This window comes from Mobula hypostoma, chromosome 1, assembly GCF_963921235.1.
Source record: "Mobula hypostoma chromosome 1, sMobHyp1.1, whole genome shotgun sequence".
In the NCBI taxonomy this organism is placed as follows: domain Eukaryota; kingdom Metazoa; phylum Chordata; class Chondrichthyes; order Myliobatiformes; family Myliobatidae; genus Mobula; species Mobula hypostoma.
The window spans coordinates 222,673,564-222,700,199 of NC_086097.1; positions in this window are offsets into that span (position 1 = coordinate 222,673,564).

The following is a 26,636-nucleotide window of genomic DNA, read 5'->3' on the forward strand; positions in this document are numbered from 1 at the left end:
AAAAAGGTTTTGTAACTTAAAAGTGAGCACTCCTGCGGTATGAACAACAGCAGAAACCTACACGATCTGCATCCTCATGGTCTGCCTTTTCTTTCACTCTATCATGACAATTTAGCCAAAGGATCAATCCTGGTTCAATGTAGGACATGCTGGAAGCACCACTTGGTCTGCCTAAAGATGAGATGCCAACCTTGGTGAAGCTGCCACATGATACTATGCTTGTGATGAACAGCTAAAGCAGCATGCAATAGACAGACCCAATCAATGGATCACATCAAAGAATTACAATGCTGCTGTATCTACTTGGTGGAGAATTAAACAGCTAATATATCGAAGATGGCTTATAGAACATCCCCATCCTTACTGATCATGGGACACAGTATGCAAATGCTAAAGGCAAGGCTGAAAAATTTTCAACTATTATTCAATCGGACACAACAAGAGGTTGATCCATCTCAGTTCTGAGATCCCAAACATCTCAAAAAGGGTAATCTTCCACCAATTCAGCCTTCATCTTTACATGTGACTGCAAGATATGGCTATGGAACCACATAATACCTAACCTGCAGCACTGTAGAACACTGGTTGTCAGAACTAGATGCATTCCTAGACCAGTTGTCCCACCACAGTTATTATCCTGGTGTCTCTACAACAGAAGGAATAATCCCCATGTACATTCTCCTCATGAAAAGCAGTACAAATCCAAAGTGGATAATTCCCACCTATCTGTCTGCTCCCATTCGTCAGCAAGATGATAGAAGGTATGATTGACATTGCTAAGAAGTGGCCCACTCTCCAATAACCTGCATATCATTGCCAGTTGGGTTTCACTAGGACTGCTTGTCTCCAGACCTCATTAGTGACTAAGTCCAAATGTGGACCAGAGCCCAGAATGTTGAACTTGAAGTGAAAATGACTGCTTAGAAATCAAGGCAACATTCGAACATACTTAAACCAAAGAGCCCTAGTAAAGCTGAAGCCAATAGACATGGAGAAAACACTTCAGTGGCTGGAGTCATACCTTGCACAAAGGAAGATAGCCGTGGATATTTGAGGTTAGTCCCAGGACATCACAGGAGTTCCTTAGGGCTATGTCCAATCCTCAGACATTTATAACTACTTCTTCAGAAGGTCAGATTGTGGATGTTCTATGATGATTGCAGAATGTTCAATGTCATTTGCAACTTCTAAGCACATAAAGAGGTCCATGCAGGAATATTGAGGCATTGGCTAATAAGTTATGTAACATTTGTGGCACTAAAGAACCAGACAATGAGTGGTTCTAACAAAAGAGTCAGTCCTGAATTACCCACCATTGTTAACTCGCCCTCCGTAAAGGTCCGGGGAATTACTACTAACCAGAGACCTAACTGAACCACCTACATAAAAACAGTGACCACAGGAACAGGTTATAGCCTGCGGAGAATGACTCAACTCCTGACACAGTAAAGCCTCTCCGCCATGTACAAGGCAGCTCACAGGAGCACTCTCTCCTTGTCTAGATGAGTGTAACTCGAGTGTGACACTATCTAGAGCCAGAGACATACAAGATTTGCTGCAAATGCGGGAAAGTTTGAGCAGCACACACAAAATGTCTTCATCAGAGTCTTGGCCTGACACCGACTGTTTATTTTCCATTATGGATGCTGCATGACCTGCTGAATTCCTCCAGCATTTTGTGTGTGTTGCTCACCACCTAGGAACAAGCTATCCATTTGATTGATATGCATCCTTTACCCTGGACATTAATTCTCTCAGCCACTAGCACACCAGAACATCACAATTTACAAAATGCACTGCAATGACTCACTCTGACTCTGGCAGCTCCTCCCGAACTCACAACTTCTTCCACCAAGAAGTACAGTGGCAACAGATGCATAACATCCTTCATGTTCCCTTCCAAATCACACACATTCCCAATTCGTAAATATATCAGTTCCTTGATCATTTTCCAGGTTGTTTACACTTCTGCATGTGACCTCTCTCCATCACCTTTACCAATCTGCACATCTAATGGAATTGTCACCTGAAAACTCATGATTGGGATCAAGAACATTCTGTTGAAGCTCAAATCCAATTGCCACCACTTACTAACAAAAGAAAATCTGCAGATGATGGAAATCAAGGTAACACACACAAAATGCTGGAGGAACTCAGCAGGCCGGGCATCATTTATGGAAAAGAGTACAGTCAACGTTTCAAGCTGAGATCCTTCAGCAGGACTTACTCACAGACTAGCAAAACTTCTGTAAAGGCCTTTGAAAAAAGTAATCCATAAATGATATTTAATAAAAGGTCTCAGCCCAGAACTTTTTGTCTTTATTCCTCTCCATAGATGCTCCGTGATCTTCTGAGTTCTTCCTGCATTTTATGTGTGCAACCCATAACTTGCTCCAAGTAGCAACTCCCAGATAAGTCACAGACTAACAGGCAGAGACACAAGGGACTCTGGAGCAATAAACAAAATACTAGAGGTACTCTGTGGGTCAGGCAGTATCTGTGGACAGAAATGGACAGCTGATGTTGTGGGGTTGAAAAGGTTAAAATGTTGACTGTCCATTCCCCTCCACAGGCCTTCTGAGTTCCTCCAGCATTTTAATTTGATGAGCCCTTTGGATAGTGTAGATGAAGGGTAGAGGCAGGTGTCTCATCTTACTGAATGCTAATCCCTCTACCATTAGAACACATGGTGGTGTGGAGAGATTCAAACATATGACAAGTAATTTGATCATATGGCAGCAGTGTTCTAATGGTAGGGGAAATGCAGAGTAATGTGACAGCATTGCAGCTACTGTAATGCTTCGCAGACCAATCAGAGATCAATTCCCACTGCTGGCTGCGAGGAGTTTGTACATTCTCCCCATCACTGTGTGGGTTTCCTCCAGGAATTCCAGTTTCCTCCCACATTCCCAAGTCGTACAAGATAGTAAGGGTTAGTAAGTTGTGGGCATGCTATATTAACAGCCGAGGGCATGGCAATATTTGCGGGCTGTGGCCATCTCATCTACAGACTGTGTTGGTTTTTGACACAAACGATGCACTTCACTGTATGTTTCGATGTACATGTGATAAAGTTAATCTTTAATCCTTGGCTATGTTTCTGTGGTCCAATGCCTATTCTGTAGCATGTTCAAAATGTGAGATGGCTAGTCTCCTTTCCAGTAGGTCAAATTGTCTACAAGCACACCACATAGATGCAAATAAGAATCCATAGTACCCAAATGAGTAAGATTGTAAGCAAAATTTTCACAGATGTCTTTAAGGAAACATTGTATTCTTAAGTATAAAGTAACACTCTCCACAAAGAATCCAAATAAGATTAAAAGAGCTGTTTACCTACAATTCCTCTATCCCCACTCATGTCTGTAATGTCAGGTAAGCTATGAAAATTTACATCAGCACACCCGCTCCCCCCACCGTTTTCTGCAAACTCAGTGACTGAAAAGACCAGGTAAAATGTTTGCTTTAACCAGGGAAGGTGGAGAACCATATTAGCTAATGGCATTATGGTAGCCATATTAGCCTTTGGCTATCTTAACTAGTTATCTGACCAATTTGTCCAGGTAAGTATGGTTAAGATCATAAGACCTTAAGATATAGGAGCAGAATTAGGCCATTCACCCCATTAATCATGGCTGATTTATCAACCCCATTCTCCTGCCTTCTCCCCATAACCTTTGTTGCCCTTACTAATCAAGAACCTAACAACCTCCATTTTAAATCTACTTGGCCTCCACCGTCATCTGTGATAATAAATTCCACAGATTTACCACCCTCTAGCTAAAGAAATTCCTCCTCATCTTTGTTCAGGGTTCCATAGTTTCAGGGCTATTAATTAAATTATTTATTTCTCTGTGCAATAAAATTAGAATTTATTTTGCACTTTGCCACTTTCAAAATACTTTTTAAGAAAGTCAGCTAACCCTCATCCGAAGGCACTGCTGAAATTATATTTTATCTAGCTTTTATGACCCCTCCCAGTTTACCAGTACTTTGTCTTCATATGGGGTTTGAGTAATTAAATATTTTTCAGGGGTATCAGTATAAAACAATACCAACTATTAAAATGTTTTTCTTACCAATACAAAACCAATAAATAATAAGTTTTTAACACCAGCATGACATCATCATTTCAGTACAGTCAGATTCAGTTGTCAGACATACAAGTTGCTGTTATGAAGAGTCTTCTGTTGAGTAAAATTAAGTTACATTGTTTTGCCTTAGCGATAACATTGTACATATTAGCCATGATATTACATTTTTATTCCATAACTTGTTAATTGATTGTGTGTTGGGAATAATGATGTTCATCTGCAAGACAATATACTTTTTCTTTAATGATGATTATTAACAATTTGATTTATTTTTTCAATCAATTGCAATTTCTAATATGGAGCTAAATATTATTTCAAAGTATGATGATAATCTGACCTAATTCTTGTCATTTTTTGAATTATTAATATTTAGTAAACAAAGTGTGCAAAAACAAAAGTCTAAAGTTATTCAGTTCATGTGCAAAAGGAAAGTCAGTAGGGTTGAAAAAGTCAGTATCAACTGTCATTAGTAATGTGTATATTGATATTTGGTCAACTCTGTTTCACTGGCATTAACTCATGTTAAGTTTTGAATAAAATTTGTTATGATTCCCATAAATCTTTTTACATAATTGTCTATATTACAATAATTACATTTGTTCAGTGATTATGATGTTACAACTGATTGGTATTCTATGAATGAAATGCATAATTAATACACAATTGGTGAAAAGTTCCTCAACTATTTACACTAATGGTGTTTATATTTCAGTTTGTTTTTTAATGCAGTTGATCAGTAAAGAGAAACTATAATATCCATCTTATTTTTAATAGGCATTTATTTTCTATAATTTATATATTAAACAGTCTCATCTTTCTGGTTAAAAATCCTAAAAACTTAACTGAATACATTTGCAATAACATGTGGAGTACCCAACATTACAAGAAAGAGGAGAAGTCCTTTATTGCTTCAACAATAGAAATATTTATCAGTAAAGTGAAGCATATTCATTCATCTTTGGTTGCTAATACTAGTTATCGCTATTGGTTGAATTCACCTCTGCATATGTGCTTCATATGGACCCAAATGTTGTAAAGTAAGAGAACAGGTGGCCAATAATTCTACAGATTTAGTACCACTGACCAAAGGGAAATTTTCAGCTGATCCATTTAAGAAAACTCTTTTCTCCAAGGATTTGAGATCACATAAGACCATAAGACAGAAGACAAGAATTAGGCCATTCAGCCCATCAAGTCCACTCCGGACAATCATGGACAATCCGGGATCTGATTCAACCCCATACAGCTGCTTTCTCACCATATCCCTTGATGCCCCAACCAATCAGGAATCTATCAACTTCCGCTCTGAGTATACGCACAGACTTGACCTCCACCACAGTCTGTAGCACAGCATTCCACAGATTCACTACTCTTCAGCTAAAAAAAGATCCTCCCTACTTCTGTACTATAAGGCAACCCCGCTGTGTCCTCTAGTTCTGAATACCCCTACCAGAGGAAACATCCTCTCCACATCCACCCTATCTAGTCCTTTCAACATACCGTAGGTTTCCATGAGATCCCCACACATTCTTCTAAATTCCAGTGAGTACAGACACAAAGCTGCTAAAAGCTCCTCAGATGTTAACCCCTTCATTCCCAGAATCATCTTTGTGTAACTCCTCTGGACTCTCTCCAATGACAATACATTCTTTCTCAGATAAGGACCCAAAATTTCTGACAGTACTCCCAAGTGTGGCCTGACTTGTGTCGTAAAAAGCTTCAGCATTATCTCTTTGTTTTTATATCCTATTCCACTTGAAATAAATGCCAACATTGCATTTGCCTTCTTTACCATAGATTCAGTCTGTGAATTAGCCTCCTGGGAGTCTTGCATGAGGTCCCTTTTCACCTCTGAAGTATGAATTTTCTCCCCATTTAGATAATAGTCTGCACTATTTTCCTTTTACCAAAATGCATTATCATACATTTCCCAACACTGTATTCCATCTAAAACAAGAGAAAATCTGCAAATGCTGGAAATCCTGCTGCAATCACATTCCTTCCTCTGTGCTACTTACCCCTTCACTTATTTTCATATCATCCACAAACTTTGCCACAAAGCCATCAATCACACTATCTAAATCACTGACAAATTATATGAAAAGTAGTGGTCCCAGTACCAACACCTGAGGAACATCACTAGTCACTGGCAGTCAACCAGAAAAGGCCCCTTTTATTCTACTCATTACCTTCCTGTCTGTCAGCCTTTCTACTATCCATGTCAGTATCTTTCCTGTAACACCATAGGATTTCATCTTAAGCAACCTCATGTCAGGCAACTTATCAAATGCCTTCAGAAAATCTAAGTAAATGCCATCCACTGCCTCTCCTTTTTTACACCCTGCTTGTTACTTCCTTGAAGAACTCTAACAGATTTGTCAGGCAAGATTTCCCTTTACAGAAACCATGCTGACTTTGACTTATTTTATCATTAGTCTCCAAGTACCCCAAAATCTCGTCCTTAATAATTGACTCAAACACTTTCCCAGCCACTGAGGTTAGGCTAATTGCCCTATAATTTCCCTCCTTCTTAAAGAGTGCAGTGACGTATGCAATCTTCCAGTCCTCTGGGACCATTCCAGAATGAAGTGATTCTTGAAAGATCATGATCAATGCATCCGTTTTCTCTTCAGCGACCTCTCTCAGGATTCTGGGATGTAGTCCATCTGGCCCAGGTGACTTATCTACCTTAAGACCTTCAGTTTGTCTAGCACGGTTTCCTTTGTAATAGCAATGGCACTCACTCCTGCTTCCTGACTTTCATGGACCTCTGGCACGCTGCTCGTGTCTTCCGCAGTGAAGACTGAAGCAAAGTACTTATTAATTTCATTGGCCATTTCTTTGTCCCCCATTACTACCACACCAGCATCATTTTCCAGCTCTCACCTCCCTATTATTCTTCATATAAATGAAAAAACTTTTAGTATCCTTCTTTATATTATCTGCTAGTTTTCATAATATTTCATGTTTTCCCTTCTTTTAGAGTTCTTAGTTGCCTTTTGCTGGATTTTAAAAGCTTCCCAATCATCCAGCTTTGCATTCACTTTAGCTACCTTATACGCCCTTTCCTTGGCTTTTATATGGTCCTTAACTTCTCTTGTCAGCCACCATTGCCTGCTTCTGCCATTTGAGAACGTCTTCTTCTGTGGGACATATCTATCCTGCACTTTGTGAACTCATCATCCCTGCCAGTATCCTCCTCCAATCTACCCAGGGCAAGCTCCTCTCTCATGCCTCTGTAATTTCCTTTATTCCATTGCAATACTGATACATGTGACTTATATTTCTCCCTCTCAAATTGCAGTATGAATTCAATCATATTATGATCACTGCCTCCTGAAGGTTCCTTTACATTAAGCTGACTAATAAAATCTGGGTTATTACACAACTCCCAATCTAAGATAGCCTTCTCCCAAGTAGGCTCAAGCACAAGCTGCTCTAAAAAGCCATCTCGTAGGCATTCAACAAACTTCCTCTCTTGTGATCCGACATCAACCTGATTTTCCAAATCCTCTTGCATATTGAAGTCCCCCATTATAATTGTGACACTACCCTTATTACACACCCTTTCCAGCTCCCTTTGCAATCTCAACCCCACATCTTGGCTACTATTTGGAGGCCTATATCTGACTCCCATTTTGTTTTTTTTACACTTACAATTTCTGAACTCCACCCACAAAGATTCAACATTTTCTGACCCTATGTCACCTCTTTCTAAAGATGTAATTCCACCTCTTACCAACAGAGCCACACACCACCTATGCCTCCCTGCCTGTCCTTTCGATACAAAGTGTATCTTTTGATGTTAAGCTCCTAACTATGGCCTTCTTTCAGCCAAGGTTCAGTGATGCCCACAACATCATACCAACCAATCTCTAATTGCGCCATGAGTTCATCCACCTTATTCCGAATGCCACTTGCATTTAAATACATCTCCTTCAGTCCTGCGTTCTTTGCCCTTATGAATTTTGCCTCTGTGGTACAATTTAACCCGTTGCTCTGTCTGCAGTTGTACCCAATCATTGGCTTGTCCTTCCTTACATTCATATTACATATTACATCATCTACTCGTAAAACTGCTGGCTCTTCCTCAGCTCTATCATACTCGTTCCCATCCCACCTGCCATATTATTACATTATCACATCTAATGGTGAAGTCTTTACCTATGAAGATCCAAGATGCAAGATGATAAAGTAGAATTAGGTGTAAACACAAGGCCACAAATGAGTTTTTTGCCCTTAAAATAAACAGTATAAGAGTTTTTATTTTGTTTGGTGGGAAAGGTTAGTCTATAGCTGAACGTGTCAGTACAGTTGAGACTGAATCTGTTTAGTTCCATTTAAAATAGAATCTTACTAATGTAGCATATAAAGGTTTGATTCACCCCAGGAATATTTGAGTTCATAGGGATTTTTGTTATACTCAGAAGCTTGTTACAGGATTCTGTGATTTTATGAGCTTATTTTGCTTTTACCCGCATTCTATCATCATCATAAATCAGACTCCTCTCCCCATTCAGTTCACATGGATGTCTTCAATAATCTTTTATTTTACCTTGTTAAAAATTCTACTGTGTACTTTAGTATTACTAGATTTTGCTAAACTACAATGTGTTTCTGTACAAATCAGCATATTTACGTGCATGTGGCTGTCTATAATACTTACGTGACATCAGAATATTTGTTTAATTTAAGTCAAAAATGTATGTAAAGATTAACAGTATTGTTCTCCATTACAGTCTAGCAACAAGATATCAAATAAATGTATATGGAGATTAGCTACATACTGTCTATCTTTTGTATACAACTCAAACATATTCATTTCTAATCTGTAGCTGTGATACAGAAGTTCTAATATAAAAATCTTCTATTATAAATTACTCAAAATAACAAAATGCTGCTCTATCATGACATAGGGAACAATCAAATGTTGAACAACTAATACATCAGCCTCTATATTTATAAACCCATATTCTTGGAACTACTGTAGTTCTAGCAGCAGACACACTGGGGAATTTCATTCTCCAATAAAATTTTAGTTTCAAAGTGATGCAAGTCAGAAAGTCAGATCTATATCTGATCCACGCTCAGGTGGGATTGGCATAGAGCTACTGTAGAGCTCAGAAACAGGCCTTTTGGTTCACTGTGCCCATGGTGACCTTCATCCCTATCAAATCACAAGCAAGAGAAAATCTGCAGATGCCGGAAATCCAAAGCAACACCCGCAAAATGCTGGAGGAACTCAGCAGGCCAGGCAGCATCCATGGAAAAAAGTACAGTCGATGTTTCGGACCGAGACGCTTTGGCAGGGCTGGTGGTGGGGAGGGGCGGGGAAGAAAGATGAGTAGATTTTAAAAGGTGGGGGAGGGGAGAAAGAAACACAAGGTGAAAGGTGAAACCAGGAGGGGGAGGGTTGAAGTAAAGAGCTGGGGAGTTGATTGGTGAAGGAGATACAGGGCTCGAGAAGGAGGAATCTGGGAGAGGACAGAAATCCATGGAGGAAAGAAAAGGGAGGAGGAGCACCAGAGGGAGGCGATGTGCAGACAAGGAGATAAGGTAAGAGAGGGAAAAGGGGATGGGGAATAGTGAATGGTGAAGGAGGGGGTGGGGGGCATTACCAGAAGTTTGAGAAACCGATGTTGGAGGCTACCCAGACGGCATATGAGGGTGTTGTTCCTCCAACCAGAGTGCGGCCTCATCGCAACAGTGGAGGAGGCCATATCAGAATGGGAATGGAAAGTGGAATTAAAATGGGTGGCCACTGGGAGATTCCACTTTTTTCTGGCGGATGGAGCATAAGTGCTTGGCAAAGCGGTCTCCCAATCTACGTCGGGTCTCACCGATATACAGGAGGCCACACTGGGAGCACCAAACACAGTATGTGACCCCAACAGACTAAAAGGTAAAGTGTCACCTCACCTAGAAGGACGGTTTGGAGTCCTGAATGGTAGTGAGGGAGGAGGTGTAGCGGCAGGTGTAGCACTTGTTCTGCTTGCTAGGATAAGTGCCAGGAGGGAGATCAGTGGGAAGGGATGAATGGACAAGGGAGTCACGTAAGGAGCAATCCCTGCGGAGAGCAGAAAGTGGGGGGAGGGGAAGATGCGCTTGGTGGTGGAATCCCATTAGAGGTGGCGGAAGATTCAGAGAATTATATGCTGGATGTAGAGGCTAGCGGGGTGGTACGTGAGGACAAGAGAAATCCTATCCCTGGTACGGTAGCGGGAGGATGGGGTGAGAGCAGACATGCTTGAAATGGAAGAGATGCATTGACGGCAGCGTTGATGGTGGAGGAAGAGAAGGCCCTTTCTTTGAAGGAGGAGGACATCTCCCTCATTCTGGAATGAAAAGCCTCATCCTGAGAGCAGATGCAGTGGAGATGGAGGAATTGAGAGAAGGGGATGGCATTTTTACAAGTAACAGAGTGGGAAGAGGTATAATCCAGGCAGCTGTGAGAGTCCATATCTTTATAATTGACATCAGTAGATAAGCTGTCTCCAGAGACAGAGAGATCAAGAAAGGGGAGGGAGGTATCAGAAATAGTCCAACTAAATTTGAGGGCAAGATGGAAGTTGGAGGCAAAGTGGATGAGGTCTACAAGTTCCGCACAGGTGCAGGAAGCAGCACCAATGCAGTCGTTCATGTAGCATGGGAAATGTGCGTGACAGTCATCAGTGTAGGCTTGGAACATAGACTGTTCCATGTAGCCAACAAACAGGCAGGCATAGCTGAGACCCATGCGACTGCCCATGGCTACACCTTTTGTTTGAAGGAAGTGGGAGGAGCCAAAGGAGAAATTATTGAGAGTGAAGACGAGTTCAGCTAGGCAGAGGAGGGTGGTGATGGAGGGGAACTACTTGGGTCTGGTGTCCAGAAAAAAAACAGAGAGCTTTGAGGCCTTCCTGGTGGGCGGTGGAGGTGTATAAGGACCAGACATCCATAGTAAAGATAAGATGATGGGGGCCAGGAAACCTAAAATCATTGAAAAGATCCAGAGCGTGTGAACTGTCATGGATGTAGGTAGGAAGGGATTGAACTTGGTGGGGGGGGAGGGGATAAAACAGAGTCACGGTATGCAGATCTGAGTTCAGTGGGACAGGAACAAGCTGAGACAATTAGTCTACCTGGACAAGCAGGTTTGTGATCTTGGATAGGAGGTAGAAATGGGAGGTGCGGGGTGCAGGAACTATGAAGTTGGTGGCAGTGAATGGGAGATCCCCAGAGTTTATAAGGTTGTTGATGGTGTGGGAGACAATGGCCTGGTGCTCCTTGGTGGGGTCCTGTTCGAGGGGTGAGTAAGAGGAGGTGTCTGAGAGTTGTCGCTGGGCCTCAGCAAGGTAGAGGTCAGTACGTCAGACTACTACAGCAGCCCCTTATCTGCAGATTTGATGGTGAGGTTAGGATTGGTGCAGAGGGAGTGGAGAGCAGAGCATTCAGAAGGAATTAGGCAATTTGGCCCATCAAGTTTGCTCAGCCATTCCACCATGGCTGATTTATTATCCTTCTCAACCCCAATCTCTTATCATGTTGAGCAGCCTTATGTGTGGCATCTTGTCAAAGACCTTTAGAAATTCCAATTAAGAGCCCACGATATTACAGAAAAGATACTAGTAGACTGAAGATTGGCTGAGCAGCAGGACACAGAGTGGGAATAAATGGAGCCTTTTCTTTTCAAATCTTTTTATTATTATTATTATCTAAAATTAACACGAGTACATCGAAGTAAGCAACGCTTAGAATATCTCAAGAAAAAAAACATTATTTTAAAGATTGAAAAATTTTTGGTGATAATAAAAAAAACCTACTAAGCAAGAAAAAGTGGAGGAAAAAACCCCATTAGGTGTTCAACCCCAGAGCCACGCGTCGTACAAAAAGCTTCTAAAGATAAACATCAAACCGCCGACAAGAAAAAAATGTACCAAAAATTTATAATTAGATCGTGGAGGAAATCTATCAATTAACTCAAATGATAATAACGAGCAAATGAACCCTATCTTTTCTCAAAATCAAATATAGGTTCAAAGGTTTGACTTCTAATTTTCTCCAAACTAAGACATAGCATCACTTGAGAGAACCATTGTGACAAAGTGGGAGCTGATGTATCCTTCCACTTCAACAAAATGGACCTCCTAGCTATCAATGTAACAAATGCAATAACATGTTGGTCAGACACAGCGATACCATGGATATTTTGAGGAATTATTCCAAAAAGCACAGTTAATTTGTCAGGTTGTAACTTAATTTTGTGCTTTAGCAATTGTCAAAAAAACTGACTTCCAGAACTGTTCCAGTATAGAACAAGACCAAAACATGTGTGCCAGTGTAGCTGTCTCAGTTTTACATCTATCACAATGACTATCAACATTAGGAAATATTTTAGACAGTCTCTCCTTCGTCAAATGGTAATGATGTACAATTTTAAATCGAATCAGTGAATGACTAGTCAGATCGAAGAAGAGTTAACCAGCTTCGGAATCCGCGTCCAATCCTCCGTCATAAAAGTCAAATTGAGTTCCTCTTCCCAATCCTGTTTAATTTTAAATAAAGGACGTTTATCCCATTGTAACAATAAATTATAAATTCTTCCAAAAGAACCCTTCATCGAAGGGTTCATACTGATAATAATATCTAATGGGTCAGTATAAGGGAGCCTTTTCTGATGACTGGTGGTGTTCTGCAGGCTTGGGGCTGGGATTGCTGCTTTTCACATTACATGTCAGCAATTTGGATGAAAGAATTGATGGCTTTTCAGTGAAGTTTGCAGATGATATGAAGATAGGTGGAGGGGCAGATAGTATTGAGGAAGCAAGGACTTCCACAGATTGGGAGAATGGGCAAAGAAGTGGCAGATTGAAGGTGTAGGGAAGTGTATGATCATGCAGTTTAATAGAAAGAATAAAAGCGAAGACTTATTTTCTAAGCAGGGAGCAAATTCAGAAATCAGTGGTGCAAAGGGACATAGGAGCTCTCGTACATGATGCCATAAAGGTTAGCTTGCAGGTTGAGTTGGTGTTAAGGAAGGCAAATGCAATGTTAGTATTCATTTCAAGAGGACTAGTATATGAAAGCAAGAATGTAATGCTGAGTCTTTATAAGGCATTAGTCAGACCGGGAGTGAAAATATTAACATATGAGGAGCAGTTGATTGCTCTGGGCCTGTACTCACTGGAGTTTAGATGATTGAGAGGTGTCTCGTTGAAATTTATCAAATACTGAAAGGCCTAAATGGAGTGGAAGTGGAGAGATGTGTCTTATAGAGAGGAAATGTAGGACCAGAGGGCAGTGCCTCAGAATATAAGGACATCCCTTTAGAACAAAGTTGAGGGTTTCTTTAGCCAGTGGGTGTTAAATCTGTGGAATTCATTGCCACAGTTGGCTGTGAAAGCCAAGTCATTGGGTACATTTAGAGCAGAGGTCCATGGGTTTTTGATTAGTAAGATTGACAAAGATTACTGGGAGAAGGCATGAGAGTGGGTTGAGAGGAATGATAAGTGAGCAATGGTGAAATAGCAGACCAGACTCAATAGGTAAAAAGTTCTAATTCTGCTCCTATGTCTAATGTTTTTCAGTTGTCAATGTTTTCCAACTCAGATTGAAAATCCAGTGAAATTTCCTAATAAGTGGTTTGTCCAAATGACCTCAGTTACTGTTTATTCCCATGGGCATTATGACCTCAACCTATTCCGGATATTCCACTTGTTCTATCCACCCCCTACCCCCGACCCTCCCTACAGCTTAAAACCAACTTGCTACCTTTCTTTCCTAGTTCTGACAAGATGGTCAGAAGCCTGCAATGCGGACTCTGCTCTTCTTTTCACAGGTCTTGCCTATTGCATGATTTTAGCATGTTCTTGTGTTTCTTATTTAGTATCTTTAGGGGCTCATTTACTGTGTGATTAATGTGTGGTAGAATATTGTAATTTATTTTATTCTCTTATTTTATACAGATAGCTAGGCAACTGGCCATGGAAGATTTCTGCTCAACATTTGGTTAGAATTTATTAACTAGAAAAGCATCAAGCATACCATTAAGTTTTTGTCCAATAATTGAAATATATTGCAGGGAAATAAGTGAAAGAGGAGGTCTGATTGGATTGTACTGAGGGACAACATAGATTTGCTGAGCCAATTAGTTTGCTTCCATCTCCTAAGCAAAAATGAATGAGTATGAATGAATGAATTTTAATTTTATTACATCAGTTTTAACTAAAATCTGTTAAGTGGATACAATGCATTTTGTTACCAGAGTTAGCTCTGGTGAAACAGTTACAAGGTTCAGGGAGTCCAGACTGGCAGTTGGTTGAACTTGTGTCTCAAACCACCCACTTGTTTTTTTTAAAACAAGTAATCCTCTGTCTATAAAGCAGCTCAAATTATTGGCTCAATTTCACAGAAGAACCTTGCTTTGTTGTAAGAGCACTTCACGTGAAACTTCACTGTCCTGTCTGCTGAAGGGAGTTACTCAAATCGAGAAACTGACATTTTTGTGGCTGTCCATTGAGGAGTTGCAATACACAAAGAGAAAAGGTGTAGAGGTGATTTTTTTGACTCGGGTACAATGAAATCAAATGGACACCTGCCTAGTCAGTCACACAGGAAAAGGATATTGAAACTGTCTTCAACCACATCAGAGCCACTGTTTTGATACAAGGTGTTGTCTTTCTGATGAGTCGTTCAGCATAGAAACAGGCCTTTCAGGTCACTGAGTCCCTGCTGACAATCATGTATCCAACTACATTAGTCCTACCTTAATCCCAATTTTATTCTCCCCATATTCTCAGCAGCTCTCACCTTTGTTGAAATTTCCCCTTACATTCACAAGATTCTGCAGTGTACAGTCCAGAACCTACCTGTCAGTCCATAGTATCATTCATTATTTTTTAAAAACTGCTTCGAGCCTTTGGGTCTCTCCAGAGTCAGTGTCAATGTTGGATCGCTGCATATAATGAAGATTCGTGTTCTCCATCAGATTATATCCCATGTCAGCCACTAGGATTCCTTTCCTGCAAACTTCAAAGTTCAGAGTAAAGTTTCCATACAACCCCAAGATTCTTTTCCTGCGGGCATACTCAGCAAATCTATAGAACAGTAACTGTAAATAGGATCTGTAAACTGTAAACATCAGGAATTGTTATCTGTAAATAAATTGTGCAAATGCAGATATAAATAAATAACAATTAATAACGAGCATGAAATAACAAAATAACAGAGTCCTTAAATGAGTGCAGCTATCCCCTTTTCTTCAAGAGCCTGATGGTTGAGGGGTAGTTACTGTTCTTGAACCTGGTGGTGCAAATTCTGTGGCACTTGTACCTTCTACCTAATGGCAGCAGTGAGAAAAGAACGTGGCCTGGGTGGTGAGGATCTTTGATGATGGATGCTGCTTTTCTATGGTAACGTTGCATGTAGGTGTTCTCAATAGTTAGGAGGGTTTTACCCATGATGTACTGGGCCACATCTACTACCTTTGGTAGGATTTTCCACTCAACGGCATTGGTGTTCCATACCAGGCCATAATGCAGCCAGTCAGCACACTTTCCACCACACAGCTATAAAAGTTTGCCAAGGTTTTTGACGAAATGCCGAACCTCCAAAGACACTTGAGGAAGAGGAGGTGCTGTCATGCTTTCTTAACAATAATATTAGTATGATGGATCCCGGACAGGTCCTCTGAGATAGTGACACCCAGGAATTTAAAGTTACTGACCCTCTCCACTTCTAATTCTCTAATGATTACTAGCTCATGGGCATGTCATTTCCCTCTCCTGAAATCTACAATCAGTTCCTTGGTCTTATTGACTGAGAGTTTGTTGTTATTACACCACTCAGCCAACTTTTCAATCTCCCACCTGTGTGCTGATTCAACACCCCCTTTGATACAGCCCACAACAGTGGTTTCATCAGTAAACTTGTATATGGTGTTGGAGCTGTACTTTGCTAACAGTCATAGGTGTGAAGCGAGTAGAGCAGGGGGCTAAGTACACATTTCTGCGGTGCTCCTGTGCTGATGGAGATTGCGGAGAAGTTGTTGCCAACCTGAACTGACTAGGGTCTACAAGTAAGGAAATTCAGGATACAATTGCACAAGGGGGTATTGAGGCCCAGATCTTGAAGTTTTGAGGGGGTGGTGGTGTAAAATGCCAAGATGTAATCAAAAAAGAGCATCCTGATGTATGCATCTTTGCTGTCCAGATGTTCCAGAGTTGTGTGAAGAGCCAATGAGATAGCATCTGCTGTAGACCTGTTGCTTCGTTAGACCAGTTTAAGTGGATCCAAGTTGCCATTCAGACAGGAGCTAATATGCTTCAACACCAGACTCTCAAAACACTTCACCACTGTGGAAGTAAGGGCTACTGGGCAATTTTTATTTAGACAGGTTGCCGTGCTCTTCTTGGGTATTGATACAATTGAAGACTGCTTGAAGCAGATGGATACCACACACCGCCAGAGCGAGAGGTTGAAGATATCCGTGAGTACACCAGTCAGCGAGTTGGTACAGGTCTTCAGTACTCGGCCAGGTACTTCGTCCGAACCGAATGCTTCCCTTGGATTCACTGTCTCAAAGGCAGCACGTCATCTTCAGATACTGAGACCAAAAGAACATCGGGAGACATGGGGTGTGCGTAATTGTTCCTCCCTCTTCTGGTGGAGGAACTTCTGTGTCCAACCATCAAATTAAAAAAAAACATGAGATCTTCTATCTCATGACAATCTGCACCAAATCCTGAATGTGAATCTAAATAAATTTACTCACTTCATAAAATAGTAATTACAGAAACAAAGCAACACACACAAAATGCAGGAGGATTTCAGAAGGTGAGGCAGCATCTATGGAAATGAATTACCAGTCGACGTTTTGGGCCAAGACCCTTCTTCAGGACTCCTAAAACTGTTCCATAACTCCTGAAAATCATAGAAATGGTCAATTCTTGTATATAGCTGATATCCTTTAATAACTGAACTTCTGCTGAAGATAAACTCAACCAAGATGAAATTCCACATTTCTCTCATCTTTCAGGTTCTAAGGACATTAGTCAAGTGTAATTGCTTCCTGTTAAAGGAAGCACGAGTGTCAACGCACTGGCTTTTTCCACACTCTGTGTAACACTCAGAATGCTTAGGAGCCGTGCTCATCATCTCCTCAGTGCACAGTGCACCATGTCCATCTCGTAACAAGCCCCTTTTCTAAGTAAACCCTGTTGACCTGAAACACAAGGAAGCAATCAGACAGCTGATCACTAAAGACTGACACGTTTATCTGAAGCTGATGATATAGAAGTATCTTATACTTTTAATGTCAAAACAATTTTATCCGGCATGAAGAGGGCTTTCCCAAGCTTCAAGGTTGCTTGTAGGTGACTGCAGTGCAAATTGCTTGGATTGATAATGATGCATTAAGTGATGAAAAGCAATGAGGCTATGTCTCAGCTGTAATTTATGTATAAGTTCCTTGGATATTAATGAGCCCTAATGACTGAAGTTATAGCTTCCTAATTAAACTGCTGTTGTTTAATTAATGAAGCATGATTGAGACATCAAGGAAGGATTTCCATTCTAAAAAAATTTAATAGCAAAATGAACCTGCTCTAACAGTGATACAATGGCTGTGCGAGGATAATAGATCCTTTTATGTTACATAGATGAAATTCCTATCTGAATTTCAAAAGAACTCCATTTTCAAAGCACCTACATTTACAATAGATGTTACTTATACTTGTCAAAACTTTCAGCAAATCCATAATGATAGCTTTTGAATCCATACCATTTAAATTACTGGTCTTTTGAGAAAGTATAAGTGTTTTGTATCAATACCCTGGTTGCCTTTTTCGTGACAAAATAGGAAGCTGACATCTACGTAGGTACTAAAAATAGTTTCAAGCTAACCATTGAATGGAAATAATTTAGCCACTAAATAAATGGGCTTCCTTAACATCAAAGGTAATTGGGTCCTTAAGGATATTGAGATCCTATAGGATGCAGGCCTCAGCAAAACCAACAAAATCAAAAACTCTTTTCATTCTCAAGCTTTTTATTAGCATTAGTCAAATCCAAAATATCCTAGGCACAAGGCATTAGAAATTGGAGTGAAAATCCATCAATGAATGGTATAGCTGAAGAGATATGGGAATATTGACAGCTGACTCACTCTCATCCAATGCCTTCATTTCCACTGATTTCAGTGGGGCCAAATGTTCAGGAGAGAGTACAACTGGTGGCCAGTGTTTCCACAAACATATAGCATGAGCAGGAGGGAGGAGAAGATGGCGGCGTGATGCAGCGCGCGCAGCCGTTCCGAATGATATCGTATGTGTTAACTAGGGGCCGTGCACAATCCTGATTTGGTGGAGACAGCTGTGAGAAGCACGGAGGAACACCTGGAGAAACTTCTGAAATGCCCGCTTCGCTGCCGCTGCTACTGATGATAGTGAGGACAATATGAGCGAGGTTGATGTTCTGGAGCATGTTGATATTAAGGGAGAGGAGGTGTTGGAGTTATTAAAATACATTAGGACAGATAAGTCCCTGGGGCCTGACGGAATATTCCCCAGGCTGCTCCATGAGGCGAGAGAAGAGATTGCTGAGCCTCTGGCTAGGATCTTTATGTCCTCGTTGTCCATGGGAATGGTACCGGAGGATTGGAGGGAGGCTAATGTTGTCCCCTTGGGTAAAAAAGGTAGTAGGGATAGTCCGGGTAATTATAGACCAGTGAGCCTTATGTCTGTGGTGGGAAAGCTGTTGGAAAAGATTCTTAGAGATAGGATCTATAGGCATTTAGAGAATCATGATCTGATCAGGGACAGTCAGCATGGCTTTGTGAAGGGCAGATCATGTCTGACAAGCTTGATAGAGTTCTTTGAGGAGGTGACGAGGCATATAGATGAGGGTAGTGCAGTGGATGTGATCTATATGGATTTTAGTAAGGCATTTGACAAGGTTCCACACTGTAGGCTTATTCAGAAAGTTAGAAGGCATGGGATCTAGGGAAGTTTGGCCAGATGGATTCAGAATTGGCTTGCCTGCAGAAGGCAGAGGGTGGTGGTGGAGGGAGTACATTCAGATTGGAGGATTGTGACTAGTGGTGTCCCACAAGGATCTGTTCTGGGACCGCTACTTTTCGTGATTTTTATTAACGACCTGGATGTGGGGGTAGAAGGGTGGATTGGCAAGTTTTCAGATGACACAAAGGTTTGTGGTGTTGTGGATAGTGTAGAGGATTGTCAAAGATTGCAGAGAGACATTGATAGGATGCAGGAGTGGGCTGAGAAGTGGCAGATGGAGTTCAACCCGGAGAAGTGTGAGGTGGTACACTTTGGAAGGACAAACTCCAAGGCAGAGTACAAAGTAAATGGCAGGATACTTGGTAGTGTGGAGGAGCAGAGGGATCTTGGAGTACATGTCCACAGATCCCTGAAAGTTGCCTCACAGGTGGATAGGGTAGTTAAGAAAGCTTACGGGGTGTTAGCTTTCATAAGTCAAGGGATAGAGTTTAAGAGTCGCGATGTAATGATTCAGTTCTATAAAACTCTGGTTAGGCCACACTTGGAGTATTGCGTCCAGTTCTGGTCACCTCACTATAGGAAGGATGTGGAAGCATTGGAAAGGGTACAGAGGAGATTTACCAGGATGCTACCTGGTTTGGAAAGTATGCATTATGATCAGAGATTAAGGGAGCTAGGGCTTTACTCTTTGGAGAGAAGGAAAATGAGAGGAGACATGATAGAGGTGAACAAGATAATAAGAGGAATATACAGAGTGGATAACCAGCACCTCTTCCACAGGGCACCACTGCTCAATACAAGAGGACATGGCTTTAAGGGAAGGGGTGGGAAGTTCAAGGGGGATATTAGAGGAAGGTTTTTTACTCAGAGAGTGGTTGATGCGTGGAATGCACTGCCTGAGTCAGTGGTGGAGGCAGATACACTAGTGAAGTTTAAGAGACTACTAGACAGGTATGCGGAGGAATTTAAGGTGGGGGCTTATATGTGAGGCAGGGTTTGAGGGTCAGCACTACATTGTGGGCCGAAGGGCCTGTACTGTGCTGTACTATTCTATGTTCTATGTTCTATGTTCTACTGTGCGATCGAGAATCTCCGGAGAGGAAGGCCCCAAATCCTCGGCTTTGCCTATTGCCTGTTGCCGGGGCCGGGGTCGAAACGCTCGGCAGAGATGGTGCTCAGTGCTCGGTGCTCGGTGTCGGAGAGCTGGTTGGAGGCTCGGAGTTTTCGGACGGATTCAGAGTCAGACTGTGGTCGGGTGCTTCCAGGATGCTGCATCGGCGAATTTGCGGCACTGGAGGTTCACCATCTGCGTGTGATGATGGGACTTTCGAGAGACTTTGAGACTTTTTACCGTGCCCATGGTCTGTTCTTTATCAAATTACGGTATTGCTTTGCACTGTTGTAACTATATGTTTATAATTATGTGGTTTTTGTCAGTTTTTTAGTCAGTTTGTCTTGTGTTTCTGTGATATCATTCTGGGGAAACATTGTATCATTTCTTAATGCATGCATTACTAAATGACAATAAAAGAGGACTGCGTGTCCTCATAATCTAATCTAATCTAATAAGCAAAAGGACAGTATTTTCTTTTTTTTTAATTTAAATTTTTTTTTATTTATTACAAACAAACAAAAAGCAACAAAAAAATACAGCACATCCACAAAAACCACAACCATAACAAAATCAAAAAAGCAGCAAAAGGGAGAAAAATGTAAAGGCAAAACAGCAGAGGTGCACCGCACCAAAAAACCTCAGTCCTCACCCCGTAAGAAAGTCCAATACAGGGCCCCATATCCTTTAAACGATGTCCCCTCTGTCCTCATTACATAGTCTCAGTCTCTCCAAATGTAAAGTATTTGCCAGTTCTCTCAGCCACAGATCGTACGTAGGCACAGAGTCCATTTTCCACATTTGCAGGATTAACTTCTTAGCAATCACCATTCCAAACAATAGAGCCATTTTTTCATACATATTGGCTGAAGATAGGGAGCTTGTTGCTCCAAGGATGGTTATGAGCAGGTCCAAAAAGCCTCAAACAGTGAAAAATACTTTTCCAGTATGCATAAAGCTTACAACATGACCAGAATGAATGTGACAAGTTACTGTTCACAGATTTATATCTATTACAAACTGGTGAAACACCAGGGTAGAAACTGTGCAACTTTTCTTTGGAATAATGGAGTCTATGTATTGTTTTAAACTGTATAAGTCTGCATCTGACACTGACCGAACAATCATGTATACTCTTTAAACACTCATCCCAGACCTCCTCTGTCAGTTCTATACCCCATTCATCCACCCATGCCTGCTTAAAACCTGCTGCTCTGAGTTTGGGCTATTGTTCCCCCAGGGAGGAAGTAATACCAGATCAACTCATTAGACACACACATAGAAACATAGAAAATAGGTTCAGGAGTAGGCCATTCGGCCCTTCGAGTCTGCACCACCATTCAGTATGATCACGGCTGATCATCCAACTCAGAACCCTGTACCAGCCTTCCCCCCATACCCCCGATCCCTTTAGCCACAAGGGCCATATCTAACTCCCTCTTAAATATAGCCAATCAACTGGCCTCAACTGTTTCCTGTGGCAGAGAATTCCACAGATTCACCACTCTCTGTGCGATTCCACAGATTCACCACTCTCTGTGAGAACACACACAAACACACACAACCTCTGGACTCTCTAACACCTTTCCCATCAACTCCCATTCTTAGACATCAAGCAGGGGTCAATCCTTGAATGGAACAAATACAAAAAGGTAACTCATTAACATTCATCTCCTCGTTTCAAGGTAAGATTACCAGCAACAGAAGAGAAGTCACACCCAGAAATTGTGGAATTACCTTGTAATTGATAAGAAAAGAGATCCCCAAGTGCTGGACAAGCCTCTGAGCAGCTCCAAGGTGGAATCCTCTGAGTGCGCTAGCGAATGTTTCTTCGTAACGACCATCTCCCCGTAGCTTTACCAATGAGAAGAATCCATCATTACTATCTTCGTTGTTACATCACCATGGAGGTGTTTTGGCTTCAGTTTACAAAGCCTGTTTTGCCTTTGCAGGGTTTGAGGAGAGGCTGTTTGCTCAGCCCACCATTTGATGCAATAATTCAGAGCAGAAGGAAGCAGGAACACCAGATTTAGAAAAAGAGGAGGAAACAATCATGATGAACTGCACAGTACCACCTTCGAGACTGCACCACAAGCGGAGAACACGTTAAGTCAGAGGGGTGATTGTCAGCTACGCACATCGCTAGTCAGCTAGCTTAGGGAATCTGCAGGTCTGTGCATCTATACCACTCCAGAGAACAGACCATGAATCTATACTGCTCCAGATTGATGCATATGGGGAGGATTGAAGACAACCTGTAAATCAAGGGCTGTCATCTGGGTATATTCTCATTCTGAAGACAGAAACAAAGACAATGCAGTTGGTGTTGCAGCAGATTGTCTACCCAATCACAGGGAGGTCATCTAATATTAATGATCCCCTTTACAAATCAACTTCAGCCATGGCCTCAATGGACAAATGACCAGCTCATCCCAAAGCCGCGAATCCCAGAATACACTTCCAATTGGCCTGGTAGCACATCTGGAACATAAACTTCCCATCTATCATTGAGAAGATCTCTGTGGACTCAATGGGAAACAGAACAGCCTTTCAGTAACTAGACAGTGGGTACCATGGTGTAGTGTTGGGACAGCTAGGATCTTACAAGGCTCTTACATAGGAAAGGTATGACGAAGTTTTTTTTTGCAATTACATAATGATTTTTTGATTGATTTTCAATGGTAATTAAGTATTCCCATATATTCACATTGTTGAAATGTGCTCTCATTTACAATGAATGACATGATTAATAGCGCATAGTTAGTTCATACACGTGTGGCAGCTGTTACACCTTGCCATTCCTCATCTTGAAAGGTTGCTACATTGCAATCTATACTCAGTAGCCATTTTATTAGGTACACATATACACCTTCTCATTGATGGAAATATCTAATCAGCCAATCAAGTTGCAGCAATTCAATAAATAAAAGCATGCAGATGTGGTCAAGAGGTTCAGTTGTTGTTCAGAATGGGGAAACAATGTGATCTAAGTGACTTTGAATGTGGAATGATCGTTGGTACCAGATGGGGTGGATTGAGTATCTCAGAAATTGCTGAACTCCTAGGATTTTCATGCACGCAATCTCTCGAGTTTACAGAGAACAGTGCAAGAAACAAAAAAAAAATTCAGTGAGCGACTGTTCTGTGCATGAAAATGTATTGTGAAAAGTCAGAGAATAGGCAGACTGGTTCAACCTGGCAGAAGAGTGGCAGTAACTCAAATAACCATGCATTAGGAGGTACCTAATAAAATGGCCACTGAGTGTATGTGAACGCACTCAAACTAATCCTTGACTATGTCTACACAATGAGAGATGCTTTTCTCATGAAAATCCCAGCATCCAAAAAGGGGAACAAAAGATGCCAAAACCAATATGGCAGGGGGATGGGAACGAGTATGATCGTGCTGAGGATGAGCCAGCTGGTGTATGAGTAGATGATGTAATAAGTAATATGAATATAAGGAAGGACAAGCCAATGATTGGGTACAATTACAGACAGAGCAAAGAGTTCAATTGTACCACAGAGGCAAAATTCATAAGGGCAAAGAATGCAGGACTGAAGGAGATGTATTTAAATGCATGTAGCATTCGGAATAAGGTGGTTGAACTCGGCGCAATTAGCGATTGCTCAGTATGACGTTGTGGACATCACTGAGCCGTGGTTGAAAGAAGGACATAGTTGGGAGCTTAACATCAAAGGACGAAGGGTCTCGGCCTGAAACGTCGACTGCACCTCTTCCTAGAGATGCTGCCTGGCCTGCTGCATTCACCAGCAACTTTTATGTGTGTTGGTTGAATTTCCAGCATCTGCAGAATTCCTGTTGTTAACATCAAAGGATATATTTTGTATCGAATGGACAAGCCGGAAGGCATAGGCAGTGGTGTGGCTGTATTTGTAAGAGATGGAGTTACATCGTTAGAAAGAGGTGACATAGGGTCAGAAAATGTTGAACTTTTGTGGGTGGAGTTAAGAAATTGCAAGTGTGAGAAAAACATTATTGGAATCATATAAGATAAGATTATTAAGGGATTGGACACGCTGGAGGCAGGAAGCATGTTCCTGCCGATGGGTGAGTCCAGAACCAGAGGCCACAGTTTAAGAATAAGGGGTAGGCCATTTAGAACGGAGTTGAAGAAAAACTTTTTCACCCAGAGAGTGGTGGATATGTGGAATGCTCTGCCCCAGAAGGCAGTGAAGGCCAAGTCTCTGGATGCTTTCAAGAAAGAGATTGATAGAGCTCTTAAAGATAGCAGAATCAAAGGTTATGGGGATAAGGCAGGAACTGGATACTAATAGTGGATGATCAGCCATGATCACAGTGAATGGCGGTGCTGGCTCAAAGGGCCGAATGGCCTTCTCCTGCACCTATTGTCTATTGTCCATATATAGGCCTCCAAAAAGTAACCAAGATGTGGGGTTGAGATTGCAAAGGGAGCTGAAAAAGGCCTGTAATAAGGGTAATGACAGAATTGTAATGAGGGACTTCAATATGTAAGGGGATTGGGAAAATCAGGTTAGTGTCAGATCACAAGAGAAGGAATTTGTTAAGTGCCTACGAGATGGCTTTTTAGAGCAGCTTATGCTTGAGCCTACTAGGGGAAAGGCTATCTTAGATTGGGAGTTGTGTAATAACCCAGATTTTATTAGTCAGTTTAACATAAATAGGAGGCAGTGATCATAATATGATTGAATTCATATTGCAGTTGGAGAGGGAGAAGCATGTCAAATGTAATAGTGTCACAATGAAATACAGGTTTCCCCCGCCATCCGAAGGTAGAGTGTTCCTATGAAACGGTTCGTAAGCCAGAATGTCGTAAAGCGAAGAAGTAATTACCATTTATTTATATGGGAAAAATTTGTGAACGTTCGCAGACCCAAAAATAACCTACTAAATCATGCTAAATAACACATAAAACCTAAAATAACAGTAACATATAGTAAAAGCAGGAATGATATGATAAATACACAGCCTATATAAAGTAGAAATACTTCTCTACAATCATTGCTGCACTGTTCTCCGCAGCGAAAATCTCACGCAAGCGCTCTCGGCAGAAACACTCTCTCCAGTAAACTTTAAGGTATGAAGCTGCCAAATCATGCGAAATAAAGTATAAAAATACACAGCCTATATAAAGTAGAAATAATGTACGTTCAGTGTAGTATCACTTACCGGAATTGGGAAGACAGCGCAGAGCACACTGATGATGGTGTGTTAGGCTGAGTCGTCGGAGGTTGGGGTGGTGCAGTGGCCCTCACCCTCCAGGCCGCCAACTGATACCGATCCGCAGAGAATGCAGCGGTAGCCAGGACGCACCCAGCACATCTTTAAGAAAAAAGCCGAAATAAACAAGCTAATTAATTAGGTGCCGCCCGGCACATAATTGTTGGCCCAGATCAGAGGCGATTGCCTCTTTTTTCTTAAAGATGTGCTGGGTGCGTCCTGGCTACCGCTGCATTCTCCACGGCAATGTATCGGTCCGCAGCCCGGAGGATGGGGTGGTGGGACACTGGGGTGTTATCTCATCGTCGTCAGTTTCCATCAGGGCAGGCAGGTCATCTTCTTCTATGTCTGCCTGCCTCGATGTCGAAGGTCCAGGTTCGTCATCTGCTGTGGCTGATGTGGAAGGCTTGAAAAACGACAGTATGCTTGACTGCTTAGCCTCAGGCATTTTTGTAAGCACTCAAACCATCCTGCAAATATGCCCTAAACCCTCGTACCCTTTCAAAATTAAGGTCGTACTTTTCTGTAATCATTGTTGTCAATTGTAGCAAAAATCTCACGCAGTTGCCTCACGTTCAGTTCCTGGACTACTTCACTTTCAGTCCGTTTGCTACTGCATTTGGTTTCAATTGTTATCCTTTCCTCTTCCAATTTTTATCAGTTCTTCATCTATCAGTTCTTGGTCATGGGATGCCAAAACCTCTTCAACATCATCTTCGTCAACTTCAACAAGCCAAACTCACTTTGTCCTTACTTCGTTCACCACAATCGAAATGCTTAATTATGTCTAGTTTTACACTAAGTGTAACACCCCTACAAGCTCTTTTAGGCTTTTCCAATACCTTAGAACTCAGCTTGCTAACGGCTGCTCACAGGGACGTGTTTAAACAATGCCGGCGAGAATGCAGTTCCAGGAAAGGAGCTTGGCTGCTCAGGGCATGCGCTGCCTTTTATCACGCGTTGCTTTTTTTTGTAACAGTGAAAACACCTTCTGTTAGCAAAAACAGGTAACTAATGTAAGTCTTTCGTAACAGTGAGGTTTCATAAAGCAAACGTTCAAAAAACAGGGGACACCTGTAAAGGGAACTACAACGCATGAGAGAGGAGCTTGCCCAGGTGGATTGGAGAGGAATACTGGTAGGGATGATGGAGAATAGAGGTGGCTGAAGTTTCTGGGAATAGTTCACAAGGAACAGTATAGATATGTCCCA